A 7558-nucleotide genomic window follows, 5' to 3' on the forward strand; every position below is an offset into this window, starting at 1 on the left:
TGTCACTCTCTCCATAACTCTGTTTTAAGATCGTTTGTGTAGAGGAGGAGGAATGAACGTTTATTGTTAGAAACAGCGAGAAAGTGTTCTTTCTTCGCCCTAGGTGGGCTGCTCTCTCAGTCCAGAAAGCCGTTGGCTAATGCCGCAGCCTGGGCCCGGCGGTCCACCAGACTTCGCTCATCCTCCAGGCTCTGTGCCGTTAACATTGCCTCCCACGTTTCTTCGGTGGCTTGTAACGGTTCTGAGGCATCGTTCCACTTTTATTTGTACTTTCTTATTTATCTCTCGCACCTTTAACCACCGGCTTCCTGGCCAATCCCTGTACCTGTATAGCCGTGTTTGAGGAGCGAATAATTAAGCGAGGTACGTCTTCCGCCGCTCGCATTGGCACTTGCGACGAGAACGTCGTTCCATGCACTGCATAGCGAACGGCGAAGAGCGTCGGTGATTAAAGGTCTCAGTGCTTCTCTCTGCATGGTTGTGAAAATCCGCTGGTGGTGGCGGTGGCGTGTTGGGTTGTGGATGATCGTGAAAATGGCTGTGAGAGCTGGCGAGTCCAGATGTGGAATTGAGCCTTAATTCCAAACACGGGCATTTATTCACCGATATGAATGGGGATATTGACAGTACAGTGTTAAGATTAGGAAAATAAAATTAAATGTATAAAGAAACAAACAAAAAGACCAATAAACACGCAATAAAGAAACACTATACGCTGTCTTCCTGCATCTTTGCGAATTAATCTACTGGCAACCGGCTAAACTCCCAGCACACTGTGCTAATAGCGTGAAACACGAGAAGACCTCGCTGTACACAGCTTCTCCTGACGCGTTCTGCAAACATCGCTTCTCCATCTCGGAGTCCGCTTCGAATCCACCGAACAGTCGCTTCTTCTTTTACGATGTCGCACAGCTGCAGCTCGATCTGTTGCCGCCATGCTCCCCTCATCGATTTCTTAGAATAACGCTGACGCCTTGCTTTGTAGCTTGCCTTACCACTACGCACTTTGCGTCCCTTCAACTGTTTTTCTTTTTATTGCGATAGCAATTATATGGACACTCCAAAGCAGATTTCTGCTGTCGGCGTCGCCGTCGTCGTCGCCGTTGCCGTGAGGTTCCTTATGACGTCAATGGAGATGAAATCGTCGCCGCGCGCCGCCGAACGCTGTATGTGCGAGTGAAAGGGCGCGAGGGACGCGTGCTTTCACGGGGAGTGAACCCACGGCGGAGAACAAACGCGCGTTCTGCGCCGTGATCGCTTAAGGGCTGCAGAAGTAGGCGTCTCTTTCCTCCTTTACAATCACCATATATGTAGAGCAAACGCCCCTTCTTCTGACGCACGAAAGGCCGTGGGGGGGGGGGGGGGGGGGGGGAAGGGAGGGGACGTTTAGCTGCGGCACCAAGTGCCTATTTATATCAGAGGCTCCGGCAACAGTCACCAACTTGGCGCTGAGCCGTGCTCCCTCAAGGCTGCAAACTCCAGGAACTGGAGGGTCGGCTGCAGGTGTTCACCGACGGTTCTGTGATGCCGGATGGGTCAGCAGCAGCGGCGTGCGTCATCCCTGCCAGAGCCATCAGCAGGCAATGCCGTCTGCCGTTCCCAGCGAGTTCGACAGCGGCGGAGCTGGCGGGGCTTCACCTGGCGGCTGACCTCCTGGCTGAGGACCCTCCTGCACGGCCGGTTGCTGTGCTATGCGACAGCAAACCGGCGCTGCAGTCCCTTTCCAACTGCCATCGAGCTGGACTGACGGGGTCCCTCTTGACCGCGAAGTTCTCGGCGCTCGCCTCCTCCGGAGTGTCCGTCTCCTTTCACTGGCTGCCCTCCCATGTGGGCATAGCTGGTAACGAGGAGGCGGACACCCTCGCTAAAGCTGCCCACCACCCAGGAGTCACATTCACTCGATCAGTGGCGGCTTCAGACTACTCGAGGCCACGACTGAAGCAGCTTCTACTGGCGATCCACCCCGACCCGAGGGTGGCAAATGGCAAGGGACCTAAGCTGCTCCCCGAGTCTGGCCTCACCAGGCGAGACAGAGCCACCCTGCTGCGACTCCGGACTGGCTGCATATGGACAGCAGCCAGGCTTCATGCCAAAAGCCGCACCGCCTCCCCCTCGTGCCAACGATGCGGTGACCCCGAGACACTCGAACACCTCCTCTGCGCCTGTCCAGCCCTAGCACATGAACGTTCGAAGGTCACCCGAGCCTATAGACTGCAGGGACTTCCTGCTGACTCACTGACCAACCTGCTGTTCCCATCCCGCTACCATCTCCCCGCACTACACAGCCTCGTGGAGTTCGTGGAGGCGAGTGGGATAGCAGCATACCGCTGAGCGTACCTGCCCTTGCCGGTCCCTGCCGCCTCTGCTGCCTACCCATGTGCGGACGAGCCCCCTGAACTATCTCTCTTCTCTTTTTCTTTACCTCCTACTCCCCCTATCCCCTACGACGCTGCGCCGTGCTCCCTTATGGGCTGCAGAATTAAGCGTCTCTTCCTTATGTATAATAAACACCTCCTCCTCCCTCAAGGGCTGCAGAAGATAGCGTCAACCTTTCCCTTTCCCTCAAGAACCACTTATCATCACCAACGCCGCACGCATTTTGTGCGAACGCGGGCGAAACGCCGACGGCGTCGACAAGTTCTGCGTGTGGCCGGTGCTGCTGCATGTACAAGTTTATACAGCTGATAAAGCTACTATCATTACTCCGTATAGCTCTCTACAAATTTGCTATCGCAATTGATGCTTCGTCTTTCAGGTGAAACTGCGACAACTTTTTTTCCACCTGGCAATCTCCTAGAGTGGCCGCATAGACTTTGAGGGAGCCGTGTTGCTACTGTTGTTGAATTCATTCGCGTACCGCCTAGCTACAAACATTGCCTAGTCCTCAGTCATACAACATAACTTTGTAGGGGCGAAGCTCCTTAGGGTGTGGGTCTGTCCCTCCTCTGTAGTAGTAGTCGTCGTAGTAGGTAGCCACGTCTACTTTTATGAGAAAAAAAAATTCCGAGAGTTGTGGCCGTAGCGGAATCGAACCAGGGACCCCTCGCTTCTGAACGCGTGGCGCTAACCACTACGCCACGAAGCTTTTTTTTTTTTTTTTTTTTTCTTTATTTCCAGCTTGGCTACAAGCCTGAACAGGAGTTTGTCAGATCACACTCGTTTTATAAGTGTTAAAGCATCCCACATTGATATCACATCTTCATGACAGTCAGTCGTTTTGTACACATCACGTACTTTCACAACCATTTCAACAAAATAATCATGCACAGATCGGCCTTTAACATCACAGTGTCTATATGCCAACAGAGAACGCCAGACTGCATGCAGCCCGAGTAAGAAGATAACGTCCATCTGTTCACAATCGCGTTCAGGCGGCAGAAAACGAATGCCATGTGGATTTAGGGGTAGGTCTATCTTTAAAGTTCTCTGTAATATATCCCAAAAGAATATAGCATTATTACAGTCAATAAAAACATGTTCAATAGTTTCAGCTTTGTTGCACAGAAAGCATCTGCTACCCCAAGGCACATAAATGCCCTTTTCTTCTAACCACGTTTTAACCGGCAAAGTTCCCGTGTGAAGCTTGAAGAAAAAAGTTTTAACGTTGGCTGGTATATGCACTACGCCACGAAGCGCACATGGACACACGCACCTAGATGGCAAGAAATACCCAACATTAACGAAAGACTGCGCGTTTCTAACGCGTTTGTGCTAGCGCGTTACGGCCCGTGCAAGAAGCTGGTGTAAGACGCTGTGGCCTCTTCGCCTTACCCCCCCCCCCCCCCCCCCCCCCCGTACGTATTCATAAACGCTCCTCGACTTGAACTTCACTTGCCACCGCCTTCGGCAGCGCGTTCGAAACGCGTTGAAGGCGGTGGCAAGTCAAGTTCAAGTCGAGGAGCGTTTATGAATACGGGGGTTATACTCTCTCAGCAGTCATGTGATGGCGTCGGCAATCGCGGTGCACGTTCCGGCATGTGTAAACGGCTGCGTAAGACGCTGTGGCCTCTCCCCCTTACTAGAGAGTACTGCACGTTTCTAACGCGTTTGTGCTAGCGTCCCCTTAAGCGGCAGATGGTGCAATTATAATGAAGGGCGCTGTTATAAAATAGGAATGACGTCATCTATGGCGCGTGTCATTGGTGGAAGTCAATCGTTCGATTTAGTGCGGCGAGACTGGGCGAATTACACGGAAGATTCACGGTTTACCGATGATTCCCTCCGGAGCTTCGCCCACTCATCATCATTCACCCCGTGGATATGCGGTATTTTTTTTTTCACGGAATGATAATGATATAGGGATCAGCGGTGGGAGGCTCCGTCTCAACAACTGCGTGCAGTGCAGCAAAGACTACATCAGTCTCGTCAGCCAACCTGGAATGATAACTATAGAAGGAGGGCTCGTCATCTGACTGTTTCTAATCCCAACGTGCGCAACGCCAGCTGGATCACGGATGGATTAACGGCGTACAAAGAGCAACCCTCCGTATTTTCTCCGGGACACTCATCCAGTTCTTGTCCCTAACTGGTTGACTCGAACCCGTGACCTATTGAACACTGCATGGAGTTAGTGAGGAACAGTACAGACTGTGATGTGTCTGTTTGGCGCTAGCGCAACTCATGGATGCGGCTGCTGTTTCGACAGGTCATGCTGCATGGCTACAGAATACCTTACCCCATTTGGGTGTCTCGAAGGAGCGCCCGAATGCAGCTTACGCGTAAGTTGAGCCTTTCGGCTTACGGGAGGGAAATGAAAAAAAAAAAAAAAAACGTGATCAAAGAAAGAAAAGCATGTCAAATTATGGATGTGTGTGCTTTCTCACAGTGCAGCGATATAATCAAGTAAGAGAGTGCTAATTTTGGTTGGTTGGTACCTGTTGCTAAACAGAGTAACAGCGCATGAACCAGGACAAATGGAGCGAAACAGAAAAAATCGCTGTAATGTTGCCAGTAATGTACACAGTAATGCAGTACAGTAATGTAGTACAGTAATGTATGTATGTTGTAATGTGAAAGCAACTGGTGTATGTAACCGAAGCAATTCGAGTGACGAATTCTAATCTTCGTGATACGAAAGTGGCTGGAGATTATATGCTGTTGTGAATCTACGGAGTGACAAAGAAAGTTATACGAAAGGCTATGCCAGAGGGAACGGTCAAAGTCGTGGACGTTATGCAGAACAAGTTCAAGAGAGAAGATCGAAGACGGTTTTCACACGTAATGAGAAGGTATGAAGGCTATGCCGTCAAGAAGTCAAAGGGCGACAACTTCTTTTTCTTTCTTATTCGCTTGGGTTGCCACTCGGCATGATGTATGATGTAAGAGTAGAAGCTCGTTTCATGCAAATACTGCGACAGCGACTTACGAAATGTATTGTCCATGAGCCATCGTTCATAGTGGTCAGGTTCGTCACTTTTTAACTTCCCATCCCTAAGTAACTTTCGCGAAGTATCTTTGTTCCAGGGCACGTTCAGAGTAGATGACGGGTATCCGCTGCAGACGCAGGAGCGAAGCACTTTCCTACACTGGACGCGTTGTCTTCATATTAGTTGACTCTATGGTATGCCTGGTGTAAGGGCCACCCCGAAGTCTCCGGAAATAGACGTTGTCCACCTGAGAAAGACTGTGGTGAAGGAAGCAGACAAGCGGGTGTATGAGCTAGGGCATGCGCGTCCCTCCAGAGGATACATTTTCGGGTAAGGAGGACAGAGCGGAGGCCAGAGGGAAGAGAAAGAGGAGAGGTCGCAGGTGGCGCGAAAGAGTGAGCATTGTAATCCGCAAGGTCATTGTTGTAGTCATGATGACGTGCCTGGTGGAAATTAACATCACTGTCCACTAGGGCGACGACTGACTCTGGTGGCCCTAGAATGCCTCGATAACAGCGGCGCCGTTTGGCATGGAGGCACCCTAGGTGGCACAGGAAACAATGTGAGCCCAACATTTAAACACCAATAACCGAATGAGCGGATGGGTGACTTACGGGCGTCAGGAATGGGTGGAAGGTTAGTAGAGCGACGCGGAAACAAGTCGTAAAAAACGCGGTACTGCTATAAAGACGAGAGAAATTGTGATGGAGGCATAACGCTTTCTCAACTCGACGAATAGAAACTACTGACTATGCTTCACACACATAGAAACACTTGCAGCCAATTAAGCATCTCCTCGGAGATGTTGAAGCATTTTTTTCTTCTTCAATTTAATACAATTGCCCGGAGTGGAAGCTTGCAAAAATAAATATTTAGTACTATGATTGTTTGTGCAAGAAATAATGATTACACGGAAAACGTAGGTGAATGATGCTCAAGGTTGAAAAGTCGAAACATATGATCGATCGAAGAGAACGGTTCATGCTTAGAGAACAACCAAACACAGCTAAAAGAAAGGTATATCTGTCAAGCATTACGGATTCCTTTTTTTTTTTGTAGCTAAAGCGTCGGCTACGTCAGTAAATCGTGCGGTCACCCCTCCACCTCCCTGCCTTGCATCAGCTGATGCTCAAAACTCACTAACACGTGAATGACAATTTACTGAGTTTTGTCAACCTCTGGCAACAGGCAGCATGTCATCAAGACCCAAGGACGTCCCGCCGCTGAAAGCACATGGAATGAAAGAAGAGTCATAGTCGATGTAAAGATCGGTGGTCGAATGTACAAAGCCTTCTTTTCGTAAGTGCTGCTTTTTATTGGCTACATGCATGGCCGCCTTCGTTAATAATAGATCCGCTGTGACGATTGGTTGCCAGCCATTTTTACAAATATTTCAGCGTTAGGATATTTTAGGGGTATACGAGCCCATTTGTATCGCATACCTTTGTGTCCTACATATTCGCAATTCTGTCGATGACTTAGACTATCTTGCAACCGGGCGCAAGGGGAAATGGCCACTCAATCTCCCACGCGAAATCAAGAAAGCGGGAAGTTAGCGCGGGAGGGAGGGGGGGGGGGGGGCAGCTCCTACTCTGCCAACAACCGCGCTTGTACTTTGCCCGGCTGTGGCGGTCGCCCGCACCGTCTCTTATCTCCACACGGCGCTGACTTTTGTATGCGATGTGCATTCGCCGCTCAGTTTCCGTTGAAGCGATAGACCGCACGAACCTTCGCCCGCTGTGGCGGCTGCGCTTGCTGCCAGCGTTTTGACAGTCGTTGTCTGCGGTCATCCAGTGTGATCTATTCATGTTTGCTTGCGCGCGCTGACACCACGCTTGGTAATTCAGTTAGTAAGCGAATGTGTCCAAGTTTATGCAGCCGATAAAACTACTGTCCCTACTCCGAATAGCTCTCTACTAATTTGCTATCGCAATTGATGCTTCGCCTTTCGGGCGAAACTGCGACATATCTTGGGCATGTCCCAGTCATCGCATTTTGGGGCTCAATGACTGCTTTTATTGGTTGATTGATTGATTGATTGATCGTGTGAATGTTTTTTTAATGCGCTGGCTCCTTGGCCTAATACGAGGAATGGGAAAGAGAGGAAAGCGTGTTGGCAGCGGGAGTCGCGCTGTGGGGAGCAGGATCTACAGCCAGCGTAATAGCCCGGATTCCTTGGCAAAAGTCAGTCG

This window comes from Dermacentor silvarum, chromosome 3 (genome assembly GCF_013339745.2).
Source record: "Dermacentor silvarum isolate Dsil-2018 chromosome 3, BIME_Dsil_1.4, whole genome shotgun sequence".
Lineage (NCBI taxonomy): Eukaryota > Metazoa > Arthropoda > Arachnida > Ixodida > Ixodidae > Dermacentor > Dermacentor silvarum.